Source organism: Rhopalosiphum maidis, chromosome 2 (genome assembly GCF_003676215.2).
Source record: "Rhopalosiphum maidis isolate BTI-1 chromosome 2, ASM367621v3, whole genome shotgun sequence".
In the NCBI taxonomy this organism is placed as follows: Eukaryota; Metazoa; Arthropoda; class Insecta; order Hemiptera; family Aphididae; genus Rhopalosiphum; species Rhopalosiphum maidis.
The window spans coordinates 81,517,027-81,543,045 of NC_040878.1; the positions used below are offsets into that span (position 1 = coordinate 81,517,027).

At 26.1% G+C, this 26,019-nt stretch overlaps 1 protein-coding gene across 1 annotated transcript in view; it reads right to left on the reverse strand.

Annotated features, from left to right (window-relative positions):
* Positions 1–17,916, reverse strand: part of LOC113551117 (mucin-5AC-like) — a 35,697-nt gene extending 17,781 nt beyond the window's left edge. The window contains exon 1 of the mRNA XM_026953156.1: positions 17,577–17,916. The gene's annotated coding sequence lies outside the window, so the exon portion shown is untranslated. The remainder of the gene's footprint in view (positions 1–17,576) is intronic.
* Positions 17,917–26,019: the final 8,103 nt, after the last annotated feature.

A 26,019-nucleotide genomic window follows, 5' to 3' on the forward strand; every position in this document is an offset into this window, starting at 1 on the left:
TTATGTACTATAATACTGTATAATGTACGTTATGTCTGTACCGAGTATTAGTATAATTTACCCAAAACTTCTAACTTAATCAGTTAACTTGTAAACTAACTGTAAAGACTATATAATATGAAATAGTAAATAAAATATATCATAAATAACGTGTATGTTGTAATTACTAATGAAATAGTACGATGAATATAAAATACTTATGCTTTACATCGATTTTTGAGGATTACTATACGTGTGTGTGATGCCACACAAGGAATAACTCACAACACGGTCGCTAAGGAAAGTCCGAATACTGTACAAGGCATACGCCAAACACTCGATAGTAATAAAATACCTTCAAAGGTTTCAATACGCAAGTTTTCACAGTGTATTTTTTTTTTTTTTTTTAATTATTTTAATACTATTATACTGAATATTATTAATATAAATGGTAGCGATGAGACGCGATATGTTTTCCGTACATAATTTGCCATCATTGTAGTGCAACCGTGAATTTCCTATTGAAGGAAATAATAATATAATATAATATTGTGCTTAGATGTTTTTATTTCTTACACATTATATAATAATATTAAAACTATTATTTTGTTGTTAAATATTATGATTACGATTTACAAAAAATATAAAATTTTATAATTTAGTATGATCACCTGTATAAATAATTAAATATAATTCAAGGGAAGCAGGGACAGACCTAATGCATGAATCCATTGATTGCACTGTCGGACTATATAATATATAAAAAATGTTAAAACATATATTTTTATTTATTATCAAAATAGAAAATTAACTTTTGTTTTCGTACCGAACCGTTTAGGATACATTATTGTCTATTGTGCATGGCACATCACACCCACGCGATAACATTTCCTCAGTTAAACGTTTTAATATAATAATTACACCTTAAAGACGTGTTTACGGCACGCGTTCCCAAGTGTGTGAGAACGACCTTCAATGCTGCACACATGTAAAACACCAGCAACGAATGCATTCTACTCCAGCAATCCGCACCGGTGTAGGTACCTTACTAGTTGCTGGTGAGAATATAAACCGTCAAGGGCAGCGACATTTTTAACCCAAACGAAAAAATCTTGGAATACGCCACCATTACCGTACCGTGGCTACTGAGTAACGGGTAATTTCATAGTATATTAAACGGCGTGGGAGTAAATATAGGTTTCATACAAGCGAAACTAAACCGCGTACAAAACAATGAGTTGCAGCTGGTATCTTCTAGTTAAATAACACGGCGTAATGATGTCACGTCAAAGTATATAATATACCTGTTGTATATAGTAAGTACATAAGTATAAAGTTAAGTTGAAGCGAGGCCAGATTAAAATATCTGCAAAAAGACATATTTTTCGAGCATTATATTATTAAGATTAGGTAGCAATTTTATATTTTTAACTCTTAGAGACTAGAATTAGAGGTATACCTAGTTGTAAATGTACTTAGTACATTTTTAATTTTTGTATTTCACATAATATATAAAAATACGTTTATACTCAAAAACATTTTTAAAATAACCATTTTTGGTTTGAAGATATAAGATAATACGATACAAGATTTATTAAAAATGATAATAATTGTTTTTGTGAAAACATTAAATTAAAAAAATAATTTTGTTAATATTACATATATTAATTTAATTTAAAACATCAACAAAATAATAAGATGTATACAAATTGTTTTTTAATTACAACAGCTTCAAAAACTTATCTTTGTCAAATGAAATTATTAGTTATGGGTCAATATAATAATATAATATCATAATAATATTATTATAATATGTATGCCCATTAAAGGATAATATAGTATCTTAATATTTTTTGTTGATTAGATTTCCAAATAAATTTTAATTTCATAAAGGTAAAAAAAATACATAAAATGCATAATAATTATATAAGTTATATTTTCTTAATTTTGAATTGAATAACATTTGACGAGTTAAAAGATCATAAGTTGTATTTAAAACAAACAAAAGACATTTTAGAAATCATATTTAAAATGTATTAATTTGATTTATTACTGATTAGGCACTAATAACCTTTAATCTAACCCTCGGGAACTATTATATAGATATATAATATATATATATCCAAAGTATTTACAGCTTTTCTATTTAATTCAACACTGTTTCGTCCTAGTCTCCTGAGGATTTCGATACATTAATGAACCAATATTTAAATCGCAACGACCACGGTATAATAGGTATAGCTCCGGGTACATAATTATACTTCCTCTCTCTCTCTCTCACTATATTTATACATTATAAATTATGTAGGTGTATATAAATGTGTGCACTTTGCAGTGTATACCTATTTATCTATCCCAATTTTGGGTGACGGTGACGTTACGGGTCGCACGTAAAAAAAATATGGCAATTTACAACGGTAATATTTACACACACAATACATTTAATTATACGTTATTCTAATTGACTTTCAATTTTATCGGTAATTTTTTTTTTCTTGGTAAAGTCATCAAAATTCAATACTGAAAAATGCAAATATTAGAGAACGGAACGCATATTTATTATAATGTACACGAGATAATCCTATAATAATATTATCAACCAGAGCAACGGTATGACGTTGTTGTCTATTCAGCGGCGGCAGTATAGGTGTATACCTGGCGGATGACCCACTTTCATCTTCTTGAGACCAAACAATAATAATAACACACAAGAACGACGCTCGTAGGCCAAACTATTTGCGTTTGACTCTTATTATGATTTCTATACACATATCGAACACGGATATTCTCGCTTCGGTGTCTTATATTTTGTCGGGTGGATATACGCATATATGATATTGTTGTATTGCAAAAATAATTCACTAATTCTAGCTAGTAAAATACAACATCCGTCACATTCAACAGTCGTTTAGCATTTTTGTATGTATAAAATGTGTACATAAGTACAAATGACGAACATTTATCAGTTATCAGTATTATCATGATATAAACCATACACGTAATACCAGATTTTATTAGTAAATGACTAATATAACAAACCACAAATTAATTTAATATATACGATATTACTCGTATTATTGGTAACATTGGTAACCCTACTTATGAATTAATTTTTCTATCAATATCGGAATATTAAGTTTTCTCAACCATATTTGATATTACCTCAATAAAAAGCACACAACTATTGTCAAGCTTACTACTTAATAATAAAATTTAAATGAACCTACGAATATTACAAATATGCATTAAACATTATTACATTAGCTAGTAAAGCTTATCTATAAAACCCTGTCGTTACGTTGTTCATAATATATTGCCTATGAATTGTTTTCGAAATGAATTAGTAAACAAAAATAATAAAGAACAAATAATGTTTTGCATAACACGAGAATAAAGTCATAAAATGAGCATCTGCTGTATTTACAATTTTAGATAATGTAGGGCATATTGTTTTTGTACATTGGGCAACTGTTGATATCGTTAAATTTGTCTAGATATATAAAAACACGTTGCAAAATAGACAGAAAACAGAAAACTTTAAACAAGCAAATATTTAAAATTTATGATAATAATAAAATTATATTCAAATTTATCATAAAAATTAATTTATATTCTAAAATAATAATAACTAATATAATATGACATAATAATGATTCCTTGAAAAAAATATTTTTTTCCTAACAATAGTATTATAATGATATTTTTTTACAGATAAAAAAATAAAAATTATAAATAAAAATGTAAATTTAATATAGGTACCTAGTATAATAATATTTATACCTATTTTAAAAGATATTATTGCCTTTCCCTATAAATAATTCCCTATATATTATATTCAAAGAAATTACCACGATTTAATACCAATTATTTCATAATTTGTTAGTATATACTTAATAAATTCTTAAGAATTACAATTTACAAATGTTAAAAAACTAAAAAGTATATTAAACAATACAAGTATATCTATAAAACAAGCATGTTATACTAAAAATAGTAACTAACCGTGGCTAATATACCAAGCATAAAATCAATGAATATTTCAACAGTAATAAAATAGGTTATCTATATAAATATACCTATATGCGTAATATACTGTTTATTTTTTCAAATGATATAAATGAAACAATACATTCAAAATATACTTCAATATATAACAAATTCAAAAATTAGAAGAATAAAAAACATGGTTAAATATTCTGTTAAGGGAGTCGAAGCTACCATGTTTTTATAACAAAACCTTGACTCACAAGAAAAACTCTCACGCCCCGTGAAATATACATTTTGATCTTATTATTTTTTTATTTGAAATATGAAGAATTTATACAGGTCGGATTGAATTCTAATTTTTATAACTCTATTTTCAGTTTAAACGTCTATAATATATTATATATTTTTGTATATTTTGAAATTAATTGTTCTCACGTTTTTTAAAGTAAATTCAGAAAATCAAAATTATATGTAAACTGAATTATTTTTTTGTCTTTCGAATAATACTAATAGTAAAAGAAATTACTTTTAAAAAAATATTTAAAAACATTCCATAAAATGTACATACTTGTGATACAGGCTGACAGATTGTCTCCGCTCAGAATTATTTTTCATGTACAATGATATCATTGGATTCAGATTGAATACATCCATTATATTTACTCATTCGATATTTAATGTACAGCTGAGTGGTGCTCACTTATACCTACCTTATGTTATTATAAGTTATATATTATATTATTATTTTTTTGATACATAACTCGTAAAACTCGTTTTAGTTTATATAATAATTTAACCTTGATAAAAAATATTAAAATCAAAACGAAATAAATAAATATAAATATATATGTATGTAATTTTAAAATGAGTATTTTAAAATCAAGTAAAATAAAACTCATCTAACTTTATTGTCGATTTAATTACAATCTATGCTGTTCAATATATATATATATATATATATATAGTTATAACACGTGCCATATGAGAAAACATATGCACATGCTCAAAATCTAATTTTTTTATAGGTAGTTATACTATTCATTATATGAATATAGTACATAATATAATAGAAGTGTATTGTAAGTAATGTTATGACATGAAAATTGTGAATTGTGTCTCTATAGGTACACTAATATAATATGTATGAAAAGCGACCCTTCACAATCGTGTATTATTTAACGGGTAAGACTATTATTCAATATCTATCATTTATAGGTAGGTAACTATTTCTCAATAAAATTACGCAAGAGTGCAAGACCGATTAATATAATATATGTAGGTATACGCAAGTTATGCAAAATATCTAAACAGTGTAATAGTTATTGTTAGCACTCGGTTTATACTTATATAGGTACTACATAAGTTTTTTTAATATAATATGTAAACCCGTAAAGGCATGAAAGTGATATTATATTTTTTTATTAAACCTGTAAGAATAAACAATGAAATGTGTATTTTTTTGTGACACATAACTGTTTTGTAGTTTGGTTATAATTTGTTTTAATTAAACAACGAAACTTGCAAAATTATAATTTCAATTATCGAAATATATTTGTAAAATATTTATTTTATAATAATAATATATTGTTTAACTTATCCTCGGTTATCAAATATTTTTTTCACCATTACACTATGAATATGTTTAAAAAAAATAAGCAATATTGTGAATGAAACAAAGTAATTATAATATGCCTGCTATCTCTTAACGTGATGACAATTTTACGGAATCCATTTACTCGTGTTCTATACATATAACAAAAATAATATAATGAAATACCTACGTTTGTCGAATACCTAAACAAAATGAAAGAAAGACAAGATAATAAAAGGACAAAAGAAATAACCGTGGCAAAGCATATAATCGTAACTACCTACATGACTACATACATAAAGGGTGAAACAAAATATTATACCTTCAAGATATTATATACCTAAGACGGGTTTCAATGTTAGATAGAAGTTGAAAATAGAATATTTTACGGGAAGGATTTTTTTAAGGGGGCGTTACATTACATGGTAAAAAAACAGGTCCACGTCACAGCTCGATGACCTATAAACAAAGACTAAAACTATATTTTGGTAATATTAAATATTAGTATATTATACACCAAGCCTCAATTCACAAGTATACCTACTAACGTTAACATTTCAGTATATAATATAAGATAACAGGCATATCTTATAATACTATACAAATAAATCATTTAAAATATAAATATGAAAAAAAAATAATTAATAAACTAAATATTTTATACGTAAATATTTATGATTATGACATTACAAAAACGGTGAAACTCAATATTTGTTCCATAGCGCAGAACGTAAAGGAAAATCAGTATAGAATATTTCCGATTTTGTGGTTAGGATAAATAGGGTTACAAGATATTATTTTTTACTAGGGTATCTGATTCTCTGATGTTTGAAATTGAATTAACTTTTTTAGTCATGATTTTAAAACAATAATCAAAGAATTAACTAGGTACTCACTAAAAATTAATTAAATTAATTAATTTACACTGATTACTTTTACACAAAAATAAAATTAAATATACATTTTTTATATTGTACATTTTTATTATTTAAAAATATGGTGGTGAATGGTGATCTTAAATAAATCATCATCATTGAATAATATACAACTTGTTATATGCAAATTTTTGTACATTTTGGAACTTTTTACTGAATATTTTAAAGCATGTAACCTATTTTTAGTGCATAAATGTATACATATGTGACACCTTTTCAGTGCATAGAATTCACTCTCTTTATTACTTATAACTCACTACAAACCAATTATTTTAAAATTTTATTTAAACCTAAAAATAAATTGTGATACACCGTCACACAGATAATATAGGTAGTAAATATTTTTTTTAATGTTTTCATGAATAATACTAGATATTCATTTAAAATATTATTAATTTTACTTTTAAATTAGCTACAAACTAGTTGTGTCCCGAAGATATAAAAGAAAAATGTCTAATCTGAATTGCAGCCCGAGTTTTTTCGTGTCATAACCGAGTTTTGGTACGATTAATTTTTACCCACATCCTAATATTATTATCCTTCGATAATAATGACAATTAACAGCTATAATATACAAATATAATAATAATAAAAAATACATGTATTATAAATACTACAAGACATATAGAAGAAAATCAAATTGACAAACTGATATATAAAAATAATATCATATACGTGTTTATCAGTGCCATAATATTAATTAAAAATATCTTATACATATAATCCCTAAAACATATCACTAGCTCTTAATCACTTAGATTTAGCTTATAATTAATCTATCCCTACTGTCCTTTGCACTATCCTTATAAATATATTGTAAATATCTGTTAATAACTTAACTGTAACTAAAAGCCCATAAATGCCAAATTTGTTTTTTTTTTTTAAATCAATAAAAAAAATAATAACCCTAAATATGATGATTGACGAATAATTTGTATATACTAACTTCTAGTAAAAAATAACAAAAAAATAGTATTACAATATAGCCAAGGGAAAAGGGTGCGTATTATATGTGTATACAATTTTAAGCATGCATTCCATGCAACACTTAAAACACTAAACAAAGAATTCTTTTTAGGTATAAAAAAAAATGTATATTTTATTTCGTAGTCGCAATTAATAGTTGCATACATTAGTAAAAATCTGTTAATATTAGTGTCCTATATTAAAATTTTAATTTGCACATAAAGTTCTCATTTGTTTCACCATTTTTTTTAATCTAAACACTAGCGCAACTTTTCCAAAATGTTAAGCAAAAAATCTATATTTTGAAATAAAATAATACAAATATAAGTATATAAAACATGGTTATATTTTCTTTAGTACCTACTAATAATGGTGGAAAATATGAGAACTTTATGTGCAAATTAAAATTTTAATATAGAACATTAATATTAAGAGATCACACTTACATATCAAGTAATGCAATTGCATGAGTGCTCGATGGTGGTGGGCGGGTCCTATTAACTATGGCATGCATAATGTATAACATATCTATAAGCCATAATAAAAATTATTCGAGTTATAAATAACTAAATACATTTACAAGTTAGGTGTTTGTGAAAAATTATCTACTACGCGAGTTTGTGGTAAATGTTAGAGCGCCACATATATTCATTCTCTGACACCTATGCATATAAAGTAACAAAACGAAATATAATAAAAAACTAACACATAATAAAATAAAATAAAATTACCTATATAATCAGATATGTATAATAGAAAGATATTAAAATAAATTGAATTATTTAATTTTAATTTGAAAAATATTTCATAAAATAAAATAAGACTGTCTAAATTTATTACATTTCGTAAATAAATAGTTATTTTAAAAAATAAAAATTATTTTTATTAAACTAAATAAAAATTGATAGTGCGTATTGGGTTATTTGGGTTTACAACATTCGCTTAAGTGTGGTTAAATTAAGGGGACTGAGCCCCTTACGCTCTCCCACACTTTAACCCCCGAATATAGAGAATATGCAATTTCAACAAGAATGAGCTATTAAAGCTTGTTGTATATTTTTAGTTTTAAAGGACTGTTTTCAAGGACACATTCTACGCATAGTGCAATCGATATTTTGACAGGGAGCGTGATATGGGTCTAATTTAACTTCTATATGAATACGATATTAATGTCCTCGACTATAAGGAATTTTAATAACTAATTTCCTTGTAACAAATTTGCACATAAGGTACACCGTATACGTTAAATATATGAGGGGTAAAATTCCAAGACAGCGTTGAAAATGGGAAACGTGGGAAACTGTTGACAACCATAAAGGTTATATTACGACACGGATTACGGGCCCATTATGAAAATATAATATCAATACAATTTTCTAACGTATATCTATTGCATACCTGTAAAAATTCAACTAAATGAGAGAATGGAAATTTATTTAATAACCACGTAAAATCTGCTAAGTAATTTAACTATAAAAATTGTCCAGAAATAGTTTACTAATAAAAAAAATTATTAAAATTAATTCCATAACATATGACTATCTATCAAAGTGAAAGTGAAACAATAAATCGACTTATGAGTAATAATGGCACGTGCGGAACATTAGGTTTATTCACTCGATGTGTTTATAACAATTTGAATATCAACGTGACATTGTTAAAGATACAATAGTATATTGTATATAATATTATAGAGCAGTTTAGATTTAGAAATAACATATATGATTTATTTCCTATGATTTATGACCAATTAACCAACAGCAATATTTTTATATAGATTCTTAGTATTATATAATTAAATTATAGCCACTACATTATTAAGTCTTCAGAAAACTATTTTTATTTGTAAAACAAGGAAAGCTGCAACTAAGAGGGTGCACAGGAAACTTGTACATCCTCAACTTTAAAATGTGCACCGTTAATTATAAAAACATATTTTATTGAAATTTAACTATTTTGAAATAAATCTAAATATAATCAAAACTAGATTAAATAATTATATAATTATTTCAAAAACTAATTACAAACAAAGATTATATCATAAAATACACAATGTATTACAACCAACATATATAATATATATTTACTTAAATATTTTTACTTTCAATTATTTGGAAGATTTAGTTTTAATTTTTAATTTATAATTGATTATACTAATATATATTTTTACTTTTATCAAGATGACAATTAATAATATGTAAGAAAAATACGTTCATCACTTCAAAAAATACTATAATATTATGCTTACTATTCAAGAATATTATATTACATTAATGAATATTATCTAATAATAAATAAATAAATAGTTTGTATTTAATTTCCTGTTATTCTAATTATTACTTGAATATACAGCAGCACGACGCTGTGAAGACTAGAGGTCAATAACTCAAGAGCGGATAAAAAAATATTGAAATACTTATAGTTTAATATTGAAGTTGAATCTAAAAATGGAATCGGAAATATAGGATCTACTCAAAATAGTTAAGGGTTTTGATTTCATAAACATTTTTACGTTTATTCTATACTATATTTTTAAAATTTTATGTAATATTGTATGAAATATTTTCCTATGAACCTATAAAAATAAAATGAAAAAATTTAAGATGAAGAATGAAAAAAATAATAAAACTAGCCATCATGAACCAGAATTTAATATGTGAAGATATATTATATTATTTTCCGTCGATTCATACGCCAAAACATGTTTTGCACGTACGCGTTCAAGACGTCATCTAGAGTTTGAACAAATTGTACGAGAATGAAACTAATTGAATTAAATGAATAATATGGCCTTGTATTGCAATTATTTATTTATTGACTTCAAAAGATTAGTCCGTAAATTAACCTCACCCATACTAAAAGTCTAAAACGAAGAAGCCTTTGAAACTGTTAACAATTATTATATATACCACAATGGGGTGAATAAGTTAAATATCATTTCACAAGGCTCCCCACGACGTTTTTAGGTAACGTGATTTCTGAATAATACTCAATACCTACCTCTATTATAATAATTAGTAATTACTACATATCACGAGTTTAGGAAATAGACTAAAATGTATCGTGATTTTTTAATTTTGTTTGGTACTTATTGAAGTTTAACAAAGGTCAAAATAACGTTGGAACAGATATAACTATCGAAACCATTAAAATACGGAACCATATCACAAAATCGAGAATTAGCGTATTTGATAAATTAATTACGGTTAATTATTCGGTAAACATCGATCGCTCATTCTGACGTATATTTGAATTTCCATAAAATATATAGGTATATATAAAAAAAAACACTAAAACTCGCTCAGGGAGAAAAACATAATATATTATACCACTCAACAAATTTCTCCGACGATTGCGACAAAACCAGACGTAATACGTATACACTCCACGACTAATTAATCGCTTGACTTTCATTTATGCATAAGAAAAACGTACAATTCTTAAAAAAAAAATACACCGAACGGATTTCAATTGTTGTTGATGTTTTTGAAAATTCTAAAGAACCTATAGTGAACCTACATAGTGCACATTTCCTTAATGTGTGGATACATACGTAAAATTCTGCGTACAATCGTTATATATTTGCGCGCATGTTATAAATTAAATAATGCGATTGAGTTCTAATGTTATTATTTATTGTAGTATTATTATTTTTGCATTTATTACGAAACTTGCTATAGTTATAATATACAAACATTACAATATTATACAAAGTTTTAACTTTTAAATTAATAATATTAATTGTGTCTCGTGGAAAAATGTATTACTTTTTTTATATATATATTTTAAGTACCTACTCAAAATATAATCAAAGTAAAATAAGTAATTATAATATAAACATAGATTTTTATAGTATTATATTATGTTATTAAAAATCTAATTTTCAATCTAAAACAATTTATTAAAGAAACTGAAAAAATAACTAGTTTAACAATTTCTACTGTTATTTGACTGATTTCAATAGATTAAAAAATAATTCATATCTTCAAAAAGTATTTCATATAATATCTATAAGATTAATGAATGTGTTTTTATTTAAAATAATTCTTATTCGAATTAAACTATGAACTCTTTGGCACTTAAACTCTTTTTTTTTATCATTTAGGTATATGCCGATTATGGTAATATAAATTCATTTAAAAATCATCAAAATTGTGTTTTATTAAAATCATGTTTAGTATTACACAAAAAAATATACAATTTATAGTTAGATACCTATTCACTATCTAAGATAGCATACCTTCAGTAGTCTTTTAGATAATTGCCATCACTTGATATTTTTAGTTATTAGTTCAGCCAAGCATTCGTTCTTGAAGACTTGAAACCCATCATTTTACAGTTAAGTTAATCACTATATTCGTTCCGATTGTGAAATACCAAGTACCGCAATATTAAGCATTGTACGTCACGAAACCGACAAGGTCTCTGTTGTTAAAAAATCGATCGTCTAGTTTTGGAAAACAAATCGTTATTTGTTTCATATACACCATACCATAAACATTTTATAATTTTAGTAACAGAATATAACATGATAATATTATTTATAAATTAAAATTATGAAATAAATATAGAAACCTAGTCCTTTTATTTCTAAAATATTGTACTTCATCAAATTATATTATTTCAGCATCAGATAAGTAAGCTATTTTTTGTGTTTTTTTTTCTATTGTTTAATGTATTTATTGGAATATTCAACTCTTTGTTTATTTTTTTACTATTCAGTGAACACATTTCCTTTCGAATAATTTGGTACATATCATATTTATCACAATTGCATGATCCATAATATTATTTTAAGGCTAAAATGGTTCATCCGAAACAAATAATGGTACAAATACTTTTAACATATGGTTAATTAAAAACTAACACATAATAGTACATGGATAATAAATATTCAAAACTTAAATCTGTCCTAAATAACCTATTTCTACCTTGAGCGAATGATTTATACAGACTCTCTGATTTGGTTTAATGATAAGAAAACAGAACAAACGCCTTCACGCTCTGCCACAACAAATGTCCTTGGTGTCGTTCTTAATAATGAACGTATATAATATGTGACTATACGCTTAGTCCCTAAAACAACTTCTAACGTTAACTATTTTCTATAGATATACTTTAAAATTAAAATTAAATTGATCACTATAATCTGCATTAAAATCAGTAAATTAATGATAATAATATATTTTAATAATCAGAATATGCTGTTAATTGGGTTAAAAATCGTAGGCTCGAACGATGAACTACTAGGTAAGTATTTTAAATATTTTCGAGTACAAACTAGGTAATATCTTTAACAATACGCGTGTAAGTATTAAAGTAATATGATTTTCATTAAAACCAAATACACATACCTTTACTTATAATAATATTGATAGGTAATTTAATAGATATTGAACTAACTGTTCAAAAAACCGATAAGTCGTATAGTTACATATGACAAATTATGTTATTAGTTACATACATTTTTAAATGTTAAAAGCATAAATAATGTATTTTAATTTTTGATAAACTATTTGTTATGAGATTGACCAGAATATGCACTCATAAATTCAAAATATTATAGAAACAAAAATAACCAATAAAAATGTTATATTATTATATTTAAAAGTATAATACCTACATGGTTTAATTTGAAGAATGCGTTATAATTATGACTTATTATTTTTTAAATAAACATTTTAATTTATAAACTACCCATTTTTAGATTATTAAATGTGTTCTTTATACATATTCAAGGCAACAATGAAAATTAAGAAAACAGGCAGTTTACAAAACACCAACCTCCTTGTTTTATAATAATGTTGATTTAAAATCCAGATAAAAACCCACGATGATTCAATTAACCATTTTAAATGTGAGTAAAAATATAATAAGAACCGTATTATAAGTTTTATGAATATAAGCACAATAATAGTATAATTATTATGTACTTAAATTTTGTCAATAAACACAAATAGTTACATATTTATATTTAGTAGTTTAAGAACGACATAAACCATTAAGTACGTTATCGATTACCTTTTGTTAAATATAAATACCATATACAATATTAACTACAGTTTAAAATAGTAAAAATAATAATAATCCTATTAAAAATCTTATAAATCGAAGGTCGTGTGAGTAACAAGGGAATTGATAAAGACGATACCAATATTATTTTTACTTCGTTCTACAGTTCTAAATACCTAAGTACCTACATAACACGTAAAAAACAATAGTAATCGAATACACTACCAAATAATTTATATAAAAATGACAAATAGTTTATAAAATATAGACATAATATATGATATATAACTATAGTTATTTTTATTTATTTATTAGACCGTTACATTAGTTAAATTGTTTATAAGATTTATTATAAATATATATGTTGACGTTTTATCAGAACAATAGTTAGATATCTACGTAACATGACGTCGAAGACATTACTGCTGAGGCATTTTAAAAGACCATTCCGTATCGAAAATCGTATTACGTGATGTCAGTTATACTAAATAATATATCTCTTCTAAAAAGTAGACGCAATTACATTATAAAAAATGTTATGTATACATAAGAGGCTATAGCGCTATCAGTCAAATCGTGTTTAAATATGTTGAAAATATTTATTTTAAATAAAAACTATTTTAAAAATTAGTAGTAAATACATTTAATATTGATTAGCTAAATAGTAAATAGTATAATGGCATATATAATATCCTGTGTATTATATATTTTTAATTGACTTAAAATAAATTAAGTCAGTAATCTATGTTTTATAAATTAACTAGATAGGTATTGTTGCAATTAATTTATTCAAAAACAATTTTTGAAAATTTAAATCGTCAATAGAACATCATGTTTACTATACATTTATAGTTGATACATAAAATATATCTGGTTTTTTTCTGCATGCCATTAAATTATAAAAATATAATATAGAAATAAATAAATAAAACGAGAAAAAAAATTATAGAATTTAGACTATTGCCCATCGCGTCATCTTTGTCTAATATATAAGATATCTTTTAACGAACATACAATTTTTTTTTCTGGAAAACGTTAACGATAATGAAAAGTGCTTACATTGTGATTTTATTATTTAAATAAAAAATTATAACACCTAAGTGTCTTAATATTTCACCTGCCACGAATATGCCATACATGCTATAAGTAGTAAGTATATATAATATATTATTTAGTAGTTTCATTATTGAGAAGTTCAAATAGTTCAATGAATTATGATATCAAGGTCTTAACAAATTTGCCAATTTAATTCTAACCTTCTTTTCATACTCTTAAAAATCATATAATACATATAATATATATGTATCCGCATACGCCATACAATAAACTACGTATAGTCTATAATGATAATTTACTTTCTTCTAGAATTACTACAGAATCGAATAATGAATGTTTTATTATTCTTTTATCTGACGTATAATAGGTTTAAGACAAATCCTCAAACAAAGCACATAAAAGTATCAGAATCAAGGTTAGTAAATAAAAAATGTATTATTTTTTTCTGTTTATAGAACGTTTTGATTATTATTATAAATATCAACAATTTATAAATATCTATAGACTGTAGTACTATAAGGTAAAGATCATAATTATATGTATTCCTAAAAATGTACTAAATAATAAAAATAAGAAATTTAATTTTATATATCTTAATTAAATTTATTTTTATGTATTGTATACATTGAATATAGTAAATAATAAAATTAATTAAAATTTCTCCTTTCATTTTAAAAATAAGATGCATTGCATTCATATTAATTTTATCAGCATTTTTAAAGTAACAAATGTATTTTATTGTACAAGTTTCTACCAATACCAACCGATTGTATTAGGTATTATTATAATTTTTTTTAGTATATAGCAATCAATATAAATTAATAATTTATAATAATAAATTATTATTTAAATTATGATATTTTGGACTATGATAACAATAACTGCTAATTAAATATTTTTAATCCATTATTACGTATTACATGCGTATATAAATTATAAATAATATATTACAATATATCCCTGTATATTATGTTATGTACTTATGTAACCTGTAAGATTTACGATTCGCTGATAATCAACATAATATAATACAACGATTAGACTGAGAGTGTTTTTGTGATAAGACTATATATTCTATAATCTATATATTGTTTCTATACATGAGAAAATTGCACGGATATTCTCTAATATGGGGAAGTAGATTTCTTTTGAGATTCGCTTCTGCATTGTCATGCAGTTTTTAATTCTATTCAATCTTTCTTCCTTTGTAGTTTGTATGTTTTGTTTTGAATATATCATTATATATCACATAGAATAATTTGCCTAACAGCCAAATATACTTATCCGGCGGTAATGACAATGCAAAATTTAATACGCATAAGTTTCTGTTACTTTTCGAAGTTAATGGACTGTTTTAGAGAGTCTATTTGCTGTTATACAGTATAATAGTTTCTGTAATATAAATCGGATTCTATAATGATGTTTCCGTTATTTTATAAACAGTTGATCATACTTACGATTTACAAAACTTAGGAAACGCCGAAGGAAATGTATATACTTATAATAAAAATTATGATACCAATAACATTAACCTCAACATTAACATTAATTTTTTTTTTTAACATTTATACAAATATGATTATTAATTTCATAAATGACATATATTAATATATTGTCTATAAACCTATTATCTATAAGTTTAAATATTGAAGTATAAATACAATTGACAGTAGTGGTGTAGCCAGAACTTTAAAATGGAGGACCTAAAATACTAAAAAATTAACAATAATAACAGTTCACTTTTATATTAAGTTGATACAACCGAAGGGGGTACGGTCCACTGCCCCCCATGGCTACGCCACTGATAAACAGAGTAAATTAACTTAACTATAAGTAGGCAATATTCATCTATACTATTTATAAAAATTTAATTTAAGAACATGAAATTTTAAGAAAATTAAAATATTGATGAAAAATTGACAAAATGGTCAAATTAAACCTATTCTGAATACTGATTTAATTTAATCGATTATCGTGGAGCACACAGCTAACAGTCGTTCAAGTCACCAGATTAAAGTTTCCGGAACGAAAACAACAGGAAAATATATAGGTAACCTATGTCTAGTCATTACATTAATCATTATCGTTACTCACAGGAATATTATTATATAGTAAACGCCGTCATATAACTAACATGACGACCTCGACGGACTAATGAATAGGAAAACGCACACCGATTAATTTTATTTTGTTCTGTAGGTGCCTATAAAATATTATGTAAATCTACTTGAAAATATATTATTTTTAATGAATTACGGTATTATACGCACTAGTATTATTTTATCGGATCTTAAGTGACTGGAAAACTGTTAGAATGATAAGAACATTTTTACAACAATGAACATTTCAAAGTCTGCATATTAATCTAAATTCACTCTAAGAGCAATGAATAACGTTAAATATCACAAAACTATAATGATACAGTGTTCTATCGGAGTTGTACACATGGATGACAGACTGAGCTATAACTACGTCAGAGTATCCGATCGAAACTTTCACATGGCGGCGGCAGGTACGATAATTATTGGCGGCGGTGGTAACGCGCTATTACGTTATATACATATATATTATTATATTATATAGTGTATCGTCGTGACACAGAAATATTCGCGACATATAACGACGATAACAATGAAAAACATCGAGGTATAGTGTTCTTGGGAATCACAAGAAAGTAAATTTCCAGTCGTGGGACCTGATCACCACCGCCGTCACCCTCTGACGGTATCGCACAGACATTGTTATCGTGTAAACTGTGTAGACTGTGTGTATGAAAACACGTATGTACAATAGGTACATCAATATTGGCCAATCACGGTGTGTATGCTGACGCAAATCGTCAGCATAATACGTACATCCCGTCCGAAATAAACACCAACAGCGACTTATAAGCTACAATATTATTAAACTATAAGAAGGTGCGTTAAGCACCGACTACTACACTAGTATAAGGCTGTTATTACTTATTATAACTAAGATACGTAGTTAAACTGATTTATTAGCTATTACTACGGTAATGGTTATATCATATTATGACCAACAAGACATACCCATTATAATTGCCGACGACCGTCTGTCCAGCCATAGATCCTACACACACACATACTGCAGTCTTGCATGACGTATCCCATGTAGATCGCGCGTCCTATATATCGCCGTGCGGAGCGCGTGCTCGGTCCGCGAGTCGAGACGTCCCGATTATCCAGTGACGCGGAGTTGTGGCAAAAAAGTCACGGAAGCGAAAAGAAATTCAAAAAAATAATAATGATAATGATAAAAATGTTGCCAGTAGTACGAGTCGAACGCGCGACGACGACCACGAGCGCGATATCAAACACACTTTACACAGTACGAGCGACCAGTACGGTCGTTTCTTCACTACTGAACCGCTTACCGCGCACGGACCGTGGTGGCGCGGCGGACCAAACAGTCCTCCGGTTTCGCCGCCGCCTTCGCTGCCTCCACCGACGGGGACAGGTCGTTGCCGCCACCGGCTGATCGTCGAACGCGGCCGATCGTGGCCGATCGTCGTCGGATTGTCACGCTTTCACGACGTGTCAACACACGCAGCGTATACATAGTACGCTGAATCAACGCAAATACGCGGTACCTACGGTGTGTCGGCCGTCGCTCGCCGCGGGGACGACGACATGAGACGGGGTTCCTTTGCACATCCTCCGCGGATCAATCGTATCCTGTAGTTTTCCACTGTATACGTCCTAAAAAAAAATAATATAAATGCGTTTTAAGCGTTTTTGCTATATCTGGTTTTATATTCATCGATTGTGGCTATATATTACAATCTGTAGAAAGATTGACACACTCACTATTCAATAATAATATATTATAACCGTAAACGAATATTATAAATGTTATTATAATGTATTATTGTTAAAAGTCCCGTACATAATGATTTATTATTATATTGTTTTCATTGTCCGGTCGAAATGTTTAGAGAAGAAAAATCGAAGAAAATGTGAATAATTATTGTCTAAAAACGCGTGAATCCAATCTATCTCGTTTTCCTATGTACTAACCGTGTATAATACAATAGCTGTTATATGCAGACCTACGTGTGATGTGGTGTGTGTATGTGTGTATGTGTATATGCTTATATACGTGAAAATGACAGCGGAAGTAACTACACAATGTAATGTTTATAGGTATAATAATACGGGCGATAATGTGTCAAAAACCGTATTTTCACTCTGGTAAATGTTAGAAAAAAAAAATAAAATTAAAACACAAAGCACCGGTTGACGCGTGGTACGGCGCGTGCGGTGTGTCTACAGGTATGCCGTGAAATAGAAAATATTATTATCATTATAACATCTAAATCGCATCCATAATTTAAAAATTATAAGTTAGGCTCCGGAGACTATGCCCCGATAATAATATTATATACACTAATATGCATAAAATTTTCTTTTTCTTTTTTGACGTTTTATAAAACGGCGTGGTGAGTATAGTGACAATTTATGTAGATATCACGCGTCAATCTATATGTTTAATTAGGTATAAAGTATACGGTATACTCATGTACATATATCAATATCGCGGACATTATCTACCGCTTGGAATTTTCAATTTTTCAATTTTTTTACTCATCGTGACTTTTACATTTAAACATCATTTTTACACTTTCCAATGCATTGTATACCCGATTGTATATAGTTATACAGTTATATTAATTGAATCATTCTTGTGAAATTGACATAAACATACTCAAAAGTAATTACTTATAACATATAATAATGAACTAAAATATTACTTAGTCACATAAATTATAAACATCTATATTCTATATCTATACAGTAGGTATATAATTAATATGGTAAGTATAAGTATAAAATACATTTAGTATTGTTATTATTATTTTCATAATCACCTCTGATCTGCATACTCATGAATAGTGAATGTTTATTAATAATATAGAAAATGTGCAATAAAAAGAAAATCTTTGTACGATACAATATTTAATAATATCTAAACATAACTCTATTTATTATGATATATGCTTCTGTGGTATTTTAAAAAATCTAACATATAGGAAAGATTAAAAAATGTTTGATAATCCAAAAATGTGTAGGTTTTAGATTTTTAAATGAAGGTGGAGCAATGAATACATTATTTATTTAGTTTAACAATAATGTGTGTGTCATTTTTTTGTGAGTCATTACCTTTTAATGCAGTGAAATGTCTTCAAGATTCTAGTTTGAGCGTGGTTTTTGGTGGATAATTGAATCTAATTGGTATTTTGGGAGATAATTAATATTTAAAAAATGAACTTCAAATATTTAATAAAATAATAAAATTGTGAAAAATAAAGATAAATTACAAAAATACATATGATAAGATTAATATATGGATTATGCTATACGGCAGAGCGATTTTCCTAGTTTTTTTAATATTAAATTTTACTTAACAGATGAGATAACGAATCATCTACAATAATATGTATAATATTTCGTATTTACTTGGAAATTATTGAGAGTTTTTTTTTAGGGTACTAGCCTTCTAGGTTATAATTTTAAGAGGCAAAGAATCTGTGACTATTTTATACGTGCAAGATGTTACTAGGAGTTTATATACAAATCTTTATTATATGTATACGTATGCCATATGCCTAAATTATAATAATATTAAGTACCTATCTAATTATGTAAATACAATTAACTTTGTAAAAAAAAAAGTATTAAGTTGTATAATATACCTATTCTGCTTGTATAGTACTGTATAACTGTTACAAGGAACCTACACTAGTATAAATGAACTAGGTAATTACTAATTTATGTGCGTCTTACCTTGACGACGAGTCAGTAAGACACCCGAAGCGTAATCCTAGGAAAACTGACGACGCATTTCGTCGGACCAGAGGTGATGAAACTCGTAAAAACGTGTAAGTTTACGAGATTCATTTCACTCAACGCAAAAAATATGGTTGCACTACTAATACTGCATACTGGTATAATAAAACGAACTAGCAGACGCCTGATGCTAAAAACTAATAGGTACCTAAGTAATAACCATAGACCTTATTTTGAAGTATAAGGTATTTTATAACAACATTAATATCTATAAAAAAAAAAATAATAATGCGAATACTAATGTACTATGGTTTACGTCTCTCGCAATCAAGTAAACCACTATTTTTTCCATTGGTCGCCGACTGTTTTACCACGAAGAAGGACTGTGTTATATAGTTAGAAATTTCGCTATAATACGTCGCCCAGTACAGGAATTTATTTAAGATTTGATGATACGGATTTTTCTCCCGCTATAATGTATAAACAATAATATGTTATTAATGTTATGATGTACCATTATGGCATTATACCGTATTGAGTTCGACGCCCTCCGATCTCCTAGAAATTGTCGATGGAGACGCTTCTGAATTGATATCATAAATCTTTGTGCAAATATATATTTTTATATAGTTAATAAAGCATAATAATATTATTACATATTTAATTTCAGTGTACACTATGTCACTACATAATGCATGGTGTATAATAATGTACATAAATATATATATATTATGTGATTACATGACGTATAAATTATACGATTGCGTTTTGAAAAAATGTGGATTATGTTATGTCCATGTCAATGTCAAATAATATAATTGTTACAATTAAATGTCAAATATTATAGTCACTTGTTGTGATAAGCAAATTATAAATAATTATTAATATTCCCAAAGTGCACTTGTCGTTCACTGCACATGTTTATATAAAACTTTTATGTTGGAATAAAAAATAAAATTAGTTATTGGCTGTATTATATAAACATTTTTAAATGTAATTTCACATAAAAAGCTGAATAAATAAGAAAAATAATTTTATGAACATGCATACTCGTATAATGTTTGGTTGAGATAATAAAGGTGTCAATATAATATTGATAATTGTATTGTTTTAAAATATTTTTTTATATACTAATTATGATAAATTCTAACTAAAACTATTTTCACATAATATAATCACATAGACAAATATTATATTATACTTATATATAATGTGGGCATTGAATACTTCAAATAATATTCATAAATATACTCTACACGGCCTGATTGATTTTTTTTAATTTACTTAAAGGCCGTTATATCTACTGAAAATAATACTATACAATAGGCAATATCACATCACAATAAGCAATATCATAACCTTAATCAAAAGATTCACAACAACTATAGTTTGCAGACTTGAATAAAATCGAATAATAACATGCCTTAAGAAATAATATAACCTATCTGTCTAAATCAATGGCTTCAAAAACTAATTATAGTTTTTATTGTAAATTCTTGGATCTTTTGGAAGAAAGCATTTTATTCATCAAAACCAATGCTCTTATAGTGCCTACTATATATAATGTTATTTAGAATTTACTTAATTTATAATACATTTTAAAATTTAATTTTCACTACAAGTTAAAAAATTATTTTTTATTGACAATAAATTGCAAATTAAATAGAAATCTTAGCAATGCATTACAAAAGAGAAGATTTTAAATAACTGTTTCTTGTAAAACTGTATACCTAATGGTTAGGAGTACAAAACGGAGAATTGATGAAGTTTGCAGATGACCGAGAGAACATATCAAACAAATCTAAAAAATGTAATAGATAGGTATTATTATTTATAATTGTGAAAAACTTTAACCTTAACCAATTGATATTTCAATACATTATTGTTTATTATACAGAATGATTCACCCACCATGGAAACATGGAGATTCTAATCTCCATGTTTCCTTTAATCATGAATTTATTCAAATTTGAATTTTTGAATTTTTAAATGTACCCAAAAACTAAATTTTTAAATTCTTACGTATTTTTATACTAGGTACTTAAGGAGTGTGTTGTAGTGATACTGATACAAACTTCTGTTTATCAAATGAGAACCTCCTCTTTTATTGTAAATTATTTAATAGATAATTTTCTTGAAAATGGTTATGTCATCCTGCAGGATAGCCATGGCTATCTATATACTAATACATATACATATAATAAATATTTAAAAGAAACTGTGACAGTTTTATTCGTGTTTCACAGTTTAATATTACTTGATATATGTATTTAAAAATAATTGGTTTCTAAACAAATTCTACATAGAACATATTATTATAAGATACTATAAAGGAGAAATCCAACGTAAATATAATAAACGTTTTCAACCAATATCAATTGCGTATTTGTGTATATTTAATAACTATGATTACAAATATCATATTATTAGTAACTTTTATACAATAATTGTTACCGTAATATCATAATAGGTACCTTCACTTATAAGTTACAAGTCATAGACATACACTTAATCAGTTTTTAATTTACAAGCACTCGTTCTGTCTTTCTCTTGATGAAATATTCACATACAAAAATAAATTACCTTTGTTTTTATTTCAATCAATTATTGTATTGTTTTTTCAGATTGTATCAGTTTTCAGGTTATAATTTTTCTGATATTCCGAATTTTTTACTTTAGACGGTTTCAATGTAAGAAATAATTTTCTTATTGTATCATACATAATTATCTGTAAAAGGCCTACAGTATAACAACCATAAATTAATTTGATGTAATGTATCTATACAATGACATAATAATATTAATTATATTATGATTACTCATTACATAGAAATAGCTATACGTTGTCATTTATATACGCTGATTAATAATCTGAATTATATCTCTATAGACTTTTAACAAAATATAGAATTTATCCAAAAAAAAAAATTACAAGACATTTGGGAAAATTGCACGAATATAATACAGTAATATATTTCACATGAACCTGTGTATACCATTCTCATGCTAATAATTACTGCACACAAAGTGAGAGAATTTAACTTCGTACATTATCGCCATGACTTGTGCGCATTTAATGTATTATATAATAATAAGCACAGTTAAATATAATAGCATAGACGACGAACACTATTATTGCAAAATGCAGACGATCTAATAATAAGCATAGTAAGCACAACCTTTCAAGTTTTGAAGCTATTCGGCTATTTAGAATAATAGGACAGAATGGGAAATCGTGCGGACCATTAATTTCGATCTTATGCCACAGCACGTGCCGTATACAATATCCACATCCCCATATAGTATAAAAAAATATACTATACAAATATTTGAATCATCATCGTTGAAGTGGATATTATAGGAACTTTAAACTCATAAAACATTTATGTTATTACTCAATATTATAAAATAATGAATCAAGTCCATTTAGTACGTTTCGTTAGTGAACGAAAAAATTAACAATTTTAAAGATATTTAGGTACAGTAGCGCCAACGTCAGTTTTAAATTGTTAAAAATCAAATCTAAAATAAGAAGAGCCGGAAAACAATAATTAATTTATTGCACTAAAATATAGGGAAATTGCATGTACTTATATCCAAATGTCTAATATGATCGTATATACCTACCTATATTTTATGGACTATATCATTTTTATTCACCATGGCACCACCCACCTCCCCCGCCTAAATTAGGTAATGAATCTACAATACTTATACGTATATAATGATCCGTGGTGCCACTAAGTATTTCAAAAAATGTTTTACAAGTAAAACAGTAAAATATCATTATTCATCGATCTGTGTTAGATTGAAATCACATGTAATCAAATCACACGTATTGGCAAAACTTTTTATTTAAAAGTATTAATTTTATGTCATGAAATAAACTCTTAGATGAATCTTTATTTCTATTATCATATTTATATTGATACAAATTTATATACTCGAACAAAGTGCTTAAACAATTAATACAAAGTTTCTCAAAAGTTGTATTTAATGGAATTGAAAAAAATAAGTATACATACCTACTAATGTTTTTTAAACGTCTAAAGTTAAAATTTCTACGAAAGTTGTCAAAATAACAAAAACAATTTAAACTCAAATTTTAACGAAATAGGATATTCACACGAAAATTAACGGTTTTATTTATTATGTTGTTCTTGTTTTATAAAAAAAAAAAATATATCACAGTATAAATGTGTATTTTTTTTTTTATGCGCTGATAATAAAAAAAAAAACAATTATATTACAAACTGTATACAACCATTATCCATCAATGATAATAATATATAAAATATTATGCTAATGAAAATTTAAAAAATTAAATAATTTTTAAATTAGAATTTTTTAAGCACAAATATATGATTTAAAAAAATATATAACATAAAATGTATATGTATTATTATTGACTTATAAGTCACACTCATATGATAAATTATTGAATATACACATACCTACTATTATACGTATATTGTATATAATAACGATTTATCTAAAAAATATTAATCATAGAAACTTGAATCATTGAATCATTCCATAATATTAATCATATAATATCATATTCTGCATACAAGTTTTCAAAATATTTAGACTACTCTTTAGTCGTTTTACCAAGAACATTATAATAATATTTTTCGTTAGTTTTTCCTAATTATTTTGAAAATTATAACAGTTAAAAATTACGCACAAAATAAATATGATCATTATCATGTTTATTGTTAATGGAAGTGAATATAATAAATTAAAAGGTAGGTCACTAAAATTTAATTATTTTACTTTGATAGCATTCAACCGGTAATCATTAGACTTAATTATTTTTATTTGGTGATAGCATAGATACTTTTTTTAAATTTCTAAATTAAATTTCTAATACTTTTAGATTAGGTATAGATACTTCAATATATTTATTATTTTATCTTTACATTGTTGCTTAATATATTATTGTAAAACCTTAGGTGATTGCCAATAATACATTTTTGTTCAGATTAAACTAATAACGTGGTAACAACTATACTACAGACCTATAGTATTACATTATATAATAGACACTTAATTTGAAAATATTTCATAAAATCAGAGAATAAAATACTGTTATATCTAACAAAATGTCTATGTATATTTGTTTTTGTTATTTGCCTTAAAATTATAAAGCATCCAATGTTTTTTTATTTTACCAGTCCCCGTGACCGGTATAGATAGATATAAAATATATATAATATTATTATTACTACTGGCGATCTTGAAATATTGCAGCATTTAATTTATCTCGGTATCCTCTACAATATAAGCCATATTTATTTTATTGCCAACTTTTAAGAAATCATTATTGCAGACTTCTGTGTATAAACACAGCGTTCTAAAAACTAGAATACTTCAATGCTTGCATAATGCGTTTTATTACACGTAAATACGCAACACTAGCTGTAGTCCGCAGATACTCGCTGCCGTGATTCTGTGAACACAATAACACATGTATCATATAAATAGATATATACTCATATTTTATATATACACGTGCATAATGCATATATAGGTAGGTACTATACTTATTATACTAAACTTGCCTATTATGTAAAAAAAACGTCCTAACATCCTAGTGAGAAAAACAGTGAAATCGCGTTTTGTTACTTTTTTTTAATGTTTTGCGATGGTACTATTGTGTACCTACCGTTATAAACTATTATAT